This window comes from Ambystoma mexicanum, chromosome 3p (assembly GCF_040938575.1).
Source record: "Ambystoma mexicanum isolate Mex_15411 chromosome 3p, UKY_AmexF1_1, whole genome shotgun sequence".
NCBI lineage: Eukaryota > Metazoa > Chordata > Amphibia > Caudata > Ambystomatidae > Ambystoma > Ambystoma mexicanum.
This window is the reverse complement of record NC_090925.1, coordinates 760,874,480-760,889,387: the sequence shown is the minus strand read 5'-3', so window position 1 is coordinate 760,889,387 and position 14,908 is coordinate 760,874,480.

The window sequence follows — 14,908 nt, the reverse complement described above, 5'->3', positions numbered from 1 at the left end:
CTCCGGCAAGGCCAAAAGAAGCAAGCCTACGGGCCGTCAATAAGCTTGATATCTGGCCATCCAACATCTTCCAGTGTGCAGGACGAAGGAATGGTGCAATCGACTGCAAAGGAGGTCTAACCGGTCCTCAGTTTTACAGCAAAGGGGTCCGTACGTGACAAGGCTCCGGCACCCGGCCGTGACCTGGGAAGGGTGACGTCCCCTCGCAGACACAGCGGTGCAGACAAGTGAAAAGGGCTTGGTGCCGGAATGACGGCAAGCAAAGAGTTAGCACCCCGCTGTTCGAGGACGAGATTACAGGGATCGCCAGAGCGCACAGAGCGGCAGGCAGAGGAGGCGGACCCGCAAGGCTCTGACCCGCATGCCGCGCGATAGAAGTAGGTGCCGACCCGGACTGACAAGAGAGGTGGTGATAGAAACGCAGAAGGGAGAAAAAAACCTAACCACCTCAGGGCTCAGATGAGATGGCCTGGGAATGGGTGCTGACAGACCAGCTGACCCGGGGGAGCATAGGGAAATTTTGGCCCTCCTCCACGCATACTTACTGCGACGCATCACATGACGAGGAGCAGACCTCCCGTATAACCAACAGAGCGGGTAAGACAATCTCTTTTTTTCATTTTTATTGTATTTGGTTAAAAAAAGAATTAACATTTCATTAGAACCTTTATAATTATTAATCATAATACAGATTAAACATTCACAGAAATGGAGAAAATAAACCAGTAAAAAAAATGAATAAGAAGTCAATAACCATTTAGATACAATAACTTCAATAAAATAAGTTCATTCTCCCCACTTCTTAAAACCCTCCTTGGGACAATTTCACCTTTCTCCTCTATTCAGGGATTGCTTTCCAATCAACACAAAGATACATTTGTCCTTCCCATTTACCCAATGCGCATCAGTGCAATTCACGTGATCTATTTTTCCTTAGTATGAATCACATTATCCATCTACCCCTCTTGCCCTATCATTTCTCACCGAGCTAATTGAAAAGATTCAATTTTCCCAATATATCGACAACTGTTGCGGTGAGCTGAATTTCATGACCTGCAATCATTCTTTCCCAAAGATGTTCTGAAGTTAAACCCTACTCCTTATGCGTGAATCTTCTTAATTTCGCTAACCTCAGGGACCAGGTCCCTTCACACTCCAATAGGATGTGTCGGAGTGATTGGAGTCTTGGGTTGGAACATATTTTGCATAGTTTGATTGCAGATTCTTCTTGATTTCTTATTACCAATACCTCCCCGGTGGGGACCAAATTCAATCTCACCCGCAAAAAGTTGAATCTTATTCTGGGGTCAGGATATTTCACTAGATAACGGGGAAGCTGGCCTATGTTTTTTTCCACAGTCATGAACACATTGCGTGGCTTGGAGCTTCTCACCAAAGAAATAGTTTTAATCCAGTCTAACCGCTCCAGATCACGTTGTACCTTCAAGGTCAACATCTACTCTGTCTAATATGTTTTTTACTTTTAGATCCAGCCCTCTCAAGATCCTATACTTTGAGTCTTTTAGGTGGACTCTAACATCTTCATACAGTGAGCCCATCTTAGGGGACATTATCTCTCTTTATAGTGCGATTAGTTTCCATTCTGCACGGCATTCTAAAGAGATAAGCCCCAGTTCAAACCGCAAGTTCCAGCCCGGTTTGCTCATGGGAAGATTAAGGGAACCCTTCCAGATTCTACCTTCTATTCTGGCCCAGTTTGTATTTAGAGTGAGGGTTTAGCTTCTAGGCCATGTAGAATAACCAGTATTATTTTGGCTATATAGTATTTAACCATTGGCAGGATAGAGAATTTGCAGTATTTAGTTTTGATTTTGATTTCTAGGGCTGGCATAGATCTTACAGCCAAGATAGATTAGCTCTTCCACCCGTGGTATAGTCTGCCCATTCAATGACCAGTTTTCAAAGCTAATTTTCTTTCGTGGATGTTTGAACACAAGAATCTTAGATTTTAACAGGTTTATTACTAATCCGTTTATCTCTGCATAGCTACCCAGTTTGGTCAGCAATCCTTGAAGGCTTATAGCTGTTCTGTCCAATAGGACTATGTAGTCTGCATAAGCCAGCCAAAAGATCTTACTCCCATTAAGGGTTGGGCTGGCCAGTGCGGACAGTTCTAGATCTTGCCCCATATCAGACAGGAAGAGGTTGAAAAACAAAGGAGCACCCAGACACCCCTGCCTTACCCTTCTCTCTACCTTCACTTCATCTGACAGGTATCCCTTGTCATCCAGCCTTACCCTTACTGTTGTATCGCTATGCAACTCTATTAGCATAGCCAGCAGGGATTCTGGGACTCCCTTTCGTTTAAGTTTTGCCCAGAGCAGACCTCTGCTGATCTGGTCAAAGGCCTTCGAGATGTCTATCCAAGCCCCATAGAGGGGTAGCTCTCCTTTCTCACTAGTAGTCTCACTTACTAAGCTCAGAATTAGCCCATTTAGGGATGTGGCGAGACTCTTTCTGAACCCTGTTTGAAAACGAGACAGAGCACCCACACTGTCCACCCAATTTGTGAGCTCCTTGACTATCAGCCTCATAAAGATCTTGCTTTCGATATCCAAAAGCACGATTGGACGGTAACTTGCGGGGTCAGTCCTATCCCCCCCCTTAAAGAGTGGAATAATCAGCGCTGTTTTCCAAGAGGGTGGAAAGTGCTTTGTAAACAGGATCTTCGTCTTCCAAGGCTAGGGGCCATTTGGTCTCCAGCCGCATTGGCTCCCCTTCCACTCTTGTTTTCTGGAAGATGGCTGACAAATGGTTAACCCATTTGGTTTCTGTAACCAGGTCACACAGGGAGCTATTTGATTGCTGATCCAATTGCCCCATTACTGACCAAAACCCTCGGGAATTGGTTTCACCCACCAGCTTCAACTTCTGTTCTCCATCTTTTTGCAATCTAGCCATTCTATGGTTTTTTGACCAGTGCCTGTAGTTGTTCCTAATACTATTTGCTTCCTTTATAGTTTTGTTTGGCGCCATATTCTGTTTTTTTAGGCCCCAAAGTTTGCTTCTCATTTCCCTCTTTCTGGTCATAGTTTCCTCGTCAAACACATGCAGATGGTACTGCTTGACTCCTCTTGATGGTGTTTTGGTTGGGACAGTTGACCAGAAAAAGCTGATATATTTATCTGGATGGCAGTTATCTAACAAGAAAGGGTTTGAGATCGTCTTCAGTGCTTTGTTTAATTTTTCCCCTCCTTGATCATATGTAACTAATCTAACTCTAGCCCCCTTCCCTCCAGTTCTTGCTGGTGTAGCCACTGCTGATGCCCCTGAATGTCTGGGAAAAATAACTCCAGCCTGGTGTGGTGACTGCCCCCCTCATGGTTCACTGTCAATGTAGATGATCTTGAAAAGAGGCTCGCACTGACAAAAATATAGTCCAGTATAGATGTTGACTCTCCTCGACTCCATGTCGGGGTGGCTCCTTTGTCTCCCTCCGAGCTCCCATTTAGCATTACAAGATTCCATGAGCTCATAAATGCTAACCATTTCTGCCCTCTACTAGAGATTTTCTTTCCCCTTACTCCATCCTTTTCATTTGAACACTCAGCACATATGGAATTGAAGTCCCCATCCACGATAATATTAGACTTACCCGAGTCTGACTTCACTCTAAACAACACTCCCCCTAGGGTATCCAAAAATGTATCGAGTGTGGAAGAGGCCAGGTTCCAATAAACATCTACCACCACCACCCATGGATTCTGGATATCAAGATTAAGTTTGATTTCACTGGCCAAGATGCCGATTTTGTTCTCAAAGAGCACCTTAGCATTCCTCACTGAACTGTTTTTGAATGCTATCAGAAATCCACCAGCTGGTCTATCCAGCGGTTTTTGACTTGCAGATAGGCAATGGATGGTAAAGCCTTCTATTTCATTCACCAGCCAGGTTTCCTGGAATAACAGAATATCCATCTTACCCCAAAGGTCTTCTTTAACTTTTCTGGCTCTAAAGGTACTGGAACCCCACGCATTCCAACTCATGCAGGGCAGACTGACTAAAGTTGCCTTGACCCTAGGCCTATACTCGTCAGAACCTGGGCTAGAATTTCAGGGAGAGCAGCCAGTATATTTTCATCCTTCTTAATTTATTCCATGTCCCTACTGCCCTCTTTTCTTTGAGGTCCAAAGCTTCTTTCTTGGTTCTGCAGGATTGTCTGTATAGACCCTTCACCTTTTCTGGTCTCAATTGAATTAAGCTCACAATCATCTTTGACCACTCTTAGACCTTTCCCTTCAAACCATAACCAACAGAGCGGGTAAGACAATCAGTCTAGGAGCATAACTCCCCCGAGACTGGAATAGGGGGTTAATAGGGCCCCCCCCCCAGCACAAACAGCATAAGGACACCAAATAAAGTAAACACCATCTGCACAGGGACCCCGGAGAGCCCATTCTGCACATTCTGTACCCACAGCCAGTTGCTGTAGGATCCTAAAAGAACCAAGACACGATAGTGGAGACACACCAAAAAGCTAGGACCACTACGAGAGGTCCGAGCATGAACATGGAACACAACAAGGATCTTGCAGGAATTGAGGGCCCTAAAAGATAGGGGTCAACAGCTAGCACAACCCCAGAGGAGCCCAGAATGGGGAGGCGAGAAGAGGGGGGTCTGGCAATATTTACAGGGCCCCAGAACAATGGCCCAGAGCGCAAGGATAAGGAACCCCCTGCTGTGGCCTGATCACTGGTGGAGAAAAGGGGGCTTTGTTCCCGAGGGGAGTGCGGCTGCCTCTTGAAGAGCTTTAGTAGAGGCCAAACCCAGCAGCCATTAAACCGGATGGGGAGTCAAGGGGAAAGGAACCCTCCAGATGTCAGGAGCTATAGCAAAGAACCCCCCCGGCCAAACAGAAATCGATCATCGACCCACAAAGAGGGCAATTGGAATGCTGCTGGAGCCAATGCCAGGAAGAGGGGCTCTCCACGGACACAGTGGCCCCACCGAAGGGGGTGAATTAAAAAAAGAGGGCGGTACACACAATATGGCACTGAAGAAGGACGAGCGCCAAGGGACCACTCCAGTGGTGATAGTGCGTGGTACAAATATCCTTTAACATTAACATTAACATCTCAAGGAATGTTTATGGGCCTTAAGAAGTGGATGGTGAGTTCCTTCCAGGACCAGCCCAAGAAAATGAAAGAGGACCTATGCAGTTCTCTTCAGGAAGTGTGGCAAGAGATCAATGAACTGGCACCAGAGTCGAAGTAACCGATCAGGGACTCTCAGAACTCTCCAAAGAGTCTATGCAGAATAGTCAGATTCTGGAGCAGGTGGCCATGGCCACTCACAACCTAGAACTGCAAGCAGAGGACCTGGAGAATCAATCTTGTAGGCCAAATATGCAAGTGAAGCGCCTTGGCGAATCTATCCTGGGTGGGGAATTGAAGTGCATGATGCAGCTATGCTTTGGGAGTCTTCTGACGGACACAAGACCCGAAGATATCAGGATAGACCGCATACACAGAGAGGGCCCCAAAAGATCGGGCCCACGGCTGAGACCAAGAGATGTCCTGGTTACTCTTACTTCGTACGCAATAAAGGAATGCATACTACCAGCTGCATGTTCCCATTCAGACATTATGGTAAATGGTTCCTCAATTCAACTGTTCCAAGATGTAGCATTATCCACGCTGCAGAAACGGAGAGCAATGATCCTGGTGACAAAAGCTAAATGCAAAACACATTCCCTATAAATGGACCTTCTCGTTTGGGATACTCTTCTCTTGGGAAGGTAGACAGCAGGGGGTGGTGATGTGTGAGGAGGACCTGGCTGTTGTGCACTTGGAAGAGGTGGCGGACCACCCGGCACAAACCTTCAGTTCCACTTCTTCTAAAGGTACCAGACCCTGGGAATGGTCGAGGAATTGGGGACGGCGGGGCAGCAGAGAAAGAAGAATAAAGGGCCCTCTGAGAAAGACAGGCAAAACAGGGAATCTAAAGCAAATAATGGGGTCCCTCGCATGAGAGAATCTCAAATTCATCCCGGCAGCTCAACGAGGGTGGAACGAGAACAGAGCAACTGTGATCACTGTGACTGGATGTTGGTGGCAATCATGGGCTGAGCCGGAGCTAGGGTAGGTGATGGCCATCCTGGACTCATTAGGGGGGTGTAGTTCACCCCCACTGGAGGGAACCCTTGGGCTACACCAGGTCCGATGCCCAGGTTAGCAACTGGGGAGGTTCTCAGGACCACTGACCCTGACCGGGGTAAGGGAAAAGGGAGGGGAGAAGGCAAGGTAGAGGAAGGAAAGGGGGGTTGTTCTGAGGTCATGGGGCACAGGGGGAGAAAAGGGGGGATAGAGCAGGGGGAGGGGGCCACACGCCAGCAGGAGAAAAAATAGCTTCACAGTAGCTCAGAAACACAGGTTGAACATAGGGAAAACATTTAGAAAGAACAATGTCGCTCCCACTGTTATCCTACAAAGTTTTTGCCTGAACTCCCCAGTCAAATGCAAGAAAGTGGAAGGGCAAGTGAAACACAGCTTGGGAGACGTCATAATGCTTTAGGAAACCCATATAAAGAGAGCAGATAAATCTATCCCTTACTTCCACCACTTTGCACAACTATATCAGGCGAATACGCAGGAAAAGACGGCATGAATGATAGGTCTTAGAGACTCGCTGCAGGTGAAGGTACTGCAAATCCCGAAGGACCACCAGGGGAGGTTTATATTTATACTGGCACAAGTGGATCGAAAAGGTGATGATTTGGGAACGGTCTACTCTCCAAATGTAGGTCAGGAATGTTTCCTTCGGGAAGCCTTGCAGAGACTGGAAACATTCGCAGAGGGGGAGATCATTCTGGCTGGCGATTTTAACCTGGCATGGGAACCCGAGATTGATAGAAGCGCTGATAGAGGTCAGGGAGATCGCCCCCCGTATAAAACTTTGAAGGAAACCTTTGAGAATCTTACTCTAAAGGATGCATGGCAACATAAAAAGGGCAGGGAAAAGGAGTTCACATGCTTCTCCGACGTATACCAACACATTGTCCAGAATTGACTATGTGTCGATGACACCGACTATACTGCGGGAGATAGAAGACATACACGTAGGGGCGATAGCTCTGACCGCTCATACCCCGATGATCATGACCATGAAGAGATGGGGCCAAATAAAGGACTGTGGTCCTAGACATTTCCCTGGGAGCTATTGGCAGATGGTGCGATGGCAGAATGATTGGGGGACAGAATAGAGGAATACTTCTCATACAATGACAACCAGGAAGCCTCACAGAAAGGGATCTGGGAAGCCTTTAAGGTGGTTCTGAGAGGGGAGATCATCATGCTTCAGGCACAAAAACCGAAGTTAAGAACCATTATATGATATGATATGATATGATATGATATGATATGATATGGCATTTATAACACACCTATACACAAGTGTTTCGAGGCGTGACGAGGCAGTGAGGGGGAACAGAGGGAAGAACAGACAACGATCCTACTAGACCAGGTGACATTCAAATCGCGCAAGAGCATGGGAAGGGGGAAGGGAAAAGTGCAGTACATGGGATAGTAGAATACACAGATAAATACAACAGCCGGATGGTGGCAAGTGCAAGGTAAGAGCAGGCATAAGTGCTGGTAGGGGGACTGCGGGGATACAGCATACAGTCCCCAGGTGCAGGGGTTGTCAGTGAGGCAGTCCAGGTGTGCAAGTGGTGGGGCCTGGGCCCGAGGTGAGACAGAGTGGCCAGGTAGCCAGTGAAGATTTAGCCAGGAATTAGCAGGGGAAGGGGGGAGAGAACGCAGAAGCAAAGAGGAAGGTTTTGAGGTGCTTCCAGAACCGGAGATGGTTCTCCTCAAGTTTCAGGGAGGCAGGAAGGCTGTTCCAGAAGGAGGCGCCTGCCGAGGAGAGAGATCTACCACCAACTCGTTGCTTGGAGAAGAGGCTGACACTGAGGGAGTTGGAGGCAGATGAGCGAAGAGCTCGAGAAAGAAGATATTTGGGAAGAGAGAGTTGAAGATATTGCGGCCCCAGGCCCCAGAAGGCCTTGTGGACAATGCAGTGGGTTCAGAAATTAATCCTTGCAGCCACTGGGAGCCAGTGCAGAGATTTCAGTTCTGGAGAGATACGAATCCTGGGCTTGAGGCCAAGGACAAGTCTTGCAGTCCTGTTTTGCATAAGTTGCAGAGGGCGGAGAGTAGAGGCAGGCAGATTTAGATAGAGGCTGTTGCAATAGTCCAGCTTAGCGAGAACCAGGGCTCTGGAGACAGTGAGCTTCTGGGGGAAGGAGAGGAAAGGAAGAATACTTCTGAAGAGGTGCAGTTGGTAGTGTGACTTCTTAGAGACGTCAGAGATGTGAGGAGAGAAGGAGAGTGTGGAGTCGAAGATGACCCTGAGGTTTTTAGCCTTGCAGGTGGGAGCAGGAAGAGGGCCAAGAGAGGCCAGCTAGAGAGCTGCAGGGAAGGAGGGAGTGGGTGTGCCAATGAGTAAAATCTCAGTCTTACTGGCATTAAGGCAGAGGTCATTTGCGGCACACCACTCCTGTATAGCAGACAGACAATCAGAGATGACGGAAGGAGAGGAGGAGGCCGAGGGTAGCCTGAAAATGAGCTGGATATCATCCGCATAGCACTGAAAGTTGGGGCAGAGAGCGGCGATGCGGTGGGCAAGGAGTGCAGGGTATTGGTTGAAAAGCCAGGTAGAGAGGTTAGATCCCTGGGGACACCACAGGTAGAAAAAGATATCGGAGAGGAAGGACCCAAGTTGGACTTGGGAGGGTCGGTCGGAGAGGAAAGAGGTCAGCCACGCCAGAGCCTAACCAGTGATACCCAGGTTATCACGGAGACGGTTGAGTAGGGTTGAATGGTTGACAGTGTCAAAGGCAGAGGAGAGATCAAGCAAGATGAGGACACACAGGATGTTGGAGTCGAGGTTGGAGAGCAGGTCTTCACAGATGTTCAGGAGAGCAGTTTCCATGCTTCTGGCAACTCTGAAGCCAGACTGATGGTCATGAAGACAACCAACAGTTCGGTGTGGAGATTAAGCTGGGAAATGGCCAGTTTCTCCAGGAGCTTGCCCAGGAAGGGAGTGATGGAGATTGGGCGATAGTTAGCCGGGCAGTAGGGGTCGGCAGAGGGTTTCTTAAGAAGAGGGTACACAAGGGAGTGTTTCAGGGAGGATGGGAAGACTCCAGTGGCGAAGGAGTGATTGCAGAAATCAGCCAGAGTAGGAACCAGGGAGTTGATATGGTCCTTGATAGTTTTGGAGGAACAGGGGTGAACCTGTTTCGACGAGACTTTCATAGATCGGACTTGTCTAGAGACCTCATCTGCTGAGAAAAGGGGAAAGGGGAAAGGCAGAGCAGGAGGGAGAGGGGCTGGCTGCAGAAGGGCCAGAGGAGGAGCAGGGAATAGGGGGAGGGAGGGGATAGGAGGAGAGTGAGGGCAGAATGTCCTGAGTTTTATAAATGAAGTGAGAGGCCAGTGTAAAGCAGAGGGCTTGGGAAGGTACAGGAGAGGTAGAGACTGAGGCAGGATTGGCCAGTTCCTTGCAGATTTTAAAGAGTTCAGCCCAGTTGTTAGATGCCGCAGAGATGCATGCTTGGATATGAGCTCTCTTCTATAGAAGAAGAGCTGGAGGCTCAGCTAAAAGAGGTAATGCTAGTCCTGGCAAAGAAAAAGAATAAGCCTGCCATTAAGAAACTGAAGGAGATTAGAAGCCAGTTAGAGCTGTTACGCAAACGCAACGTAGAAAAGGCCCTACTGTGCATATGACAGTGCTACTATGTTTGCGCGAATAAGGTCAGCAGGCTTTTAGCGAGGCAAGTGCGGAAGGCGGATGCCAATCGCACAATAGCGGGCATAAAGCAACCAGAATGATCGCTAGCAACGGATTCAGAGACAATATGTTTACAGAAAGCTGTACTCGTCAGATAACCCAGACCACGTAACAGTGACAGAATACTTTAATACTCTTTGCTACACAAACTCACTCCCTCCGACAGCGCCAGCATGGAAGAAGACATCACTAAGGAAAAAGTAGAGGTGGTCATAATAAGCCTGCCTCGGAACAAAGCCCCTGGACCCAACGGGTTCACGGCAGGCTTTTACCAAACATATAGCCAGAAACTAAGCTCCAGGATGGCGCGACTCTTCAACTCCATCTCTTGAACCTGGATGCCAAGATGTACATGGGGTCCTGATGGCCAGGTTGACACCTCTCCTCCTAGGCCTGATAGGTATAGATGAGTCGGGCCTCATAAAGGGATGACAAATGTGGGACAATACTAGACGGCTGTCACATCTAATAGAAAACGCGGGGGTAGGTTGGGAGCCGGCGGTACTGTTATCGCTCGACGCCGAGAAGGCCTTCGACCGGTTGGAGTGGCCATTCTTATTTGAGGCAATGGAATGGATGGGGATGGGCCTGAAGTTCCTAGGAAGCTGAAGGCCAATTACACTGATCCTTCGATGCGACTTTCAATTAATTCCCAGCTATTGGACAAGGCGCCAATTACACGTGGAACAGGACAGGACAGGTGTGCCCCTTATCGCCGCTCCTGCATGCAAAATATCTAGAACCATTTTTAACAACACTCAGGCTCAACTCATCTATCCATGCTATAAGATTTGGGGGAGCGAAGCATAAAGTAGCGGCCTTTGCCGATGACATACCGATGACCCTGACAGACCAGGATATCTCAATCCCTACCTTGGTAAATTCCTATGGCTATGGTCCCCAAACACAATTGACCTGACAATGGTATCGCCATTTCAAGTAGCAAAGGGCACCATCACTTACCTAGGGGCAAATATGAAGCCCTCGATTTCAGGCCTTTACGGGGCAAACTAACCGTTACTGCTAGCAAAAGTCAAGGCGGATCTTAATAAATGGCCCCCAGTGCGATTTTCATGGCTGGGGAGGATTGTTACGATTAAGATGATTGTGCTACCTAAAATATTGTACCATTTCCAAGCGCTACCCGTTGCGGTACTGCAGACGATTTTCAAGGCGAGCAAGGAGATGATGTTGCAATTTATATGTCAAAGTAAGCATCCAAGTCTGTCAGTGGAGAACCTGATGGCCCCAAAACAGCAAGGACGACTTGGCCTCACAAACTTCACTAAATATTACGAGGTGGCCCAACTATGGGTACTGGGTGAATGGTTCGTGAACGACAGGGTCATGACTTAGACCAGGATGGACCGGGCGATGGCAACCACTTCTCTCGAAGGACTTCTCTGGTTGGAAAAGCAGAACATACCTTGAAATGTAGGGTGCAGCCAAGTGCTGTCGGTTACTTGCAATATCTGGGACCGATTACTTAAGCAGAGGCATATGTCAACGTGCCCGTCCCCATTAATTCTGCTCTTTGGGAACCCACAATTCTCCCCTGGCAGGACACGTGGTACCATCTAACATTAGAGGGCTGTAGGGTGTAAGAAGTTGAGAGATATTGTGCAGGGTGGGGAGGTCCGGACATTTCAGGAGTGTAAAGCAGACCTTGCCCTGACAGAAGGTTGGAATATTACCAACTGAGGCACTGGCTGAAACAACGAGAATTCAAAACAGCATATCACAGAACACTCACACCATTCGAGAAATGCATCATGACACATTCAAGGGAGAAGCAATTAGTCTCACAACTTTACTCCATCCTGATGGGGGAGGGGGCCGAGTGTACTTGGCCGTACATGTTGCGATGGGAGAAGACATTGGGGGAGGAAATACTAAGGTCACACTGGGAGAATCTCTGGGGTAATATAAACAAACTAACTAGATCTATTCAAATTAGAGAGACCTGGTATTAGGTCATGGTGCAGTGGCACTATACGCAGGAAAGGTTACACAACACATACCCTGGTATAACACAAGAGTGCTAGAGAGGCTGCTTGGGCAAGGGAGATTGGAGGCATGTGTGCTGGGCCTGTCCAGTACTGGGACCATTCTGGGGGGAAGTGTGTGCCCAGATGCAACATATGATACACTCAGTACTCTCCCAAAGAATGGATGTGTGTCCTTGTGGATCCAGAATTTCAAATCCCTACAATGCCTCAACGCAAGGCCTTTATGATATTGGTGATAGCGGCTTGTCTGGTACTGGCCAGGTGATGGGAAAAGAAGGCACTGCCTACGAACATAGAATGGCCTCGTAAGGTATGCAGTATAATTGCCATGGAGTGAGTAACATATGGGGTACAAGATGAAAGAGACAAGTTCTGACAAAACTAGAGACAATACTTGATTTTCTTCGGGGTGACTATATGCTACAGTGGTGTCCCCAAAACCTAAGAATATTGGACATAATGTAGGAAATGCGACACTCTTGGAAGCTAACTTCAACCGATGGCGATAATTGGCCTGTGGAAGGTGGGAGTGGGTGGGTAGGAGGGGTAGATCGGTTTGTCCCTTTGTGTTCTTCTTGTGTTATGTCACTTACATTGGAAGACAAATAAAAATATGTTTGATGAAAAAAAGAAACATTCCTGGGCCAAGGGTGCAGTAGTAAGACCAAGCTGCGTGGCACCACTTGGTCATTATGGTTGAGAGTCGGTTAAGGAAATAGGTTAACAATCCAGGAGCCCTTCCCAAATTCTGCAACATTGAAGTCAGTAGATATTAGTTATTCTGGCCCCGGACCGCCGCCGGCACGATGGGTCATCGGGACCCATTTCAGTGTAGCACGTCATACCTTTACTGAACATTCCGCAATCCAAAGATTCCACTCTTTTGTTTCCCCTTCCAGTGTGGACCCCATTTAAAGTGCGCATAGGTTTCCCATAGCGTGGAGTAATGCGGTTGCAAGCCACATTTGCGTTCCATCAAGTCGTCGTTTGAGCCTGATCGCCCTGGGACGCGGAACTCCATGCTCCTGCATGTTGCGAGCCCCTGTGCATTTGATGAAGGTCAGCACTCCCCCACTCCCAAAAACATATAGGACCAAGAAATAACCCACACCACCATCCACAAGCCTTCTGCTCCAGATCCAAATCACCCACAGCCACACAAGGGGAAACCAAGGCAGCAGCACCCCATAGAAGCAGAGGGCGTGTGAAACCCAAGTTCTCCTTCTGAAGTCATTCTGACTTGTATTTCTGAGGGTCCATAACACTGTTGACAGAGAGGGACACTTTAATACGTACTCCGATTAGCACATTGGGACTGTCACCATGAGGCATGGCCCTTTGCCCGGCTCTCCCCCCAGAAGACCTCTTTTGCAATGCATTCAGCCCTACTGGAGTACCAGTGTTCACAGTGCAGCACTGCCTCTACTTTAAAGCACAGTTTGTTCCAAGGGGCTCCCCATTCTTACTGACAGACCTTCTTCTCCTGCAGTGTACAAGGCCACTTAAAAGTCTGCTATGCTTGATCTCCAGAGTAGGATGGCAAGTGCCCTTACCTTTACATCTATTTACCACCAAGTTCGAATGAGGCTTGCACAAAATCTGGAGGGCCTCCGCCATGACGTCCTTTCAAAGAGATATTCCCAACATGTCACTGGAAGAGCCAACAGAACCTCTGGCAGGGTTCCTGTCTCAGCCGGTCAGGTCTCGGGTGTCGGGATGGGGTGTGGGGATGTCAAGAAATTCAAGCAACTCCATATCTGCTGGTGAAAATCCTTCACCAAGGAGGCCGCCTACTGATTGTCCCCTGTGTAACCCCAAGACATCTGAAGGAGGAATGGGGGAGAGGAGTCTAGGCAGGCAGAGAAAGCAGTGGAGGCCCTGGAGGCAATGGAGGCTATAATGGCAGTGAAGGAGGCCCTGCAGCCAGAAGCCCTGTCCCTATGGTGTAGGTGTCTCCAACAGAATGACGCACGTCACTGATGTGGCAAGCTGACAGAACCACCAGGCGTGCTGGCTGCGATGGCAACATCTCACAGATGATATCCTAAAAGTTGCCCTGCACGGCTGAGTACTGCATGATGAGCTGAACTGTTGCTAGAAATCTGTCTTTGGAAAGTGATTGAGGACAGGGACGCCAAGTACGTGGGTTCTTTTAGGCTCAGGCACACTCCGGGAAAAGCAATCTGCACTTATTTTTAATAGAGTTTTAATGGCACTTCATTGAAATCTAGCTACTAGCACTCCCAGGGAAATTCATAAGTGGGCTACCCTGGTTGAGGAGGCTGTATCAGCCTTGATGAAGAGTAAAGGCAGGCCAGAACCCAGGAAGGCTCCCTCCTCCCCAAAAGCCAGGGACCTGTGAACACCAGAAGTGAAGATTAGGAAGGAGGCACATTGTTGGTGGAAGGGACATGCTCATCTGAGCCAAATACTGCATACTCAGGGCAAAGGGGTCAGAACCGGGAACGAGAGGGCCACTGTTAAAAGGCTCAAAGGCTGTAGAATCTGTTGTGTCACAGGTGCCTCAGCCATTGCAGCTGCCATTTCATGATCTTTTCCACCTTCCCCCATCTTGTCCGACTGTTTGGTGGGTTTGACGCCTTCTGGAGAGCCTCAGCTTTGCTGGGGTGTCTCTCAGCCACAACCCCCTTGGAGGAGCTGGGAGATTTAGCATTCTTGTGCCCCTTGTGGGAAACCTCAGCCTTGTCAGAACGTTTGTCCATCGGGACCCCATTGGAGTAGCTGGGCGGCTTCACTCCTTTAACAAGGATGTGATCTACGACTCTGCTTCAAGAGGCTGGTGACTTGGAAGCCAATTTAGGACTCTTTGAACGACTAACCTCAGGAACTTGCCTGGCGTTTGCCTCTGTGCAGGGAGCCACAAGCTTCTATTCAGTCATAGCCCCTTTTGATGTCCAGGTCACGTGAAGTGACCAGAGAGAACGGGGAACCACAGTAAACATGTCACTCATGGCAGACGAAAGACTGGCTATTAAACCTGCACATAAGGGAGGAGGAGGAGTAGGTTTTAGCAATGCCCAGTATAATCACATGATTTTTGAAATATTGGAAGATGACAAGAGTTA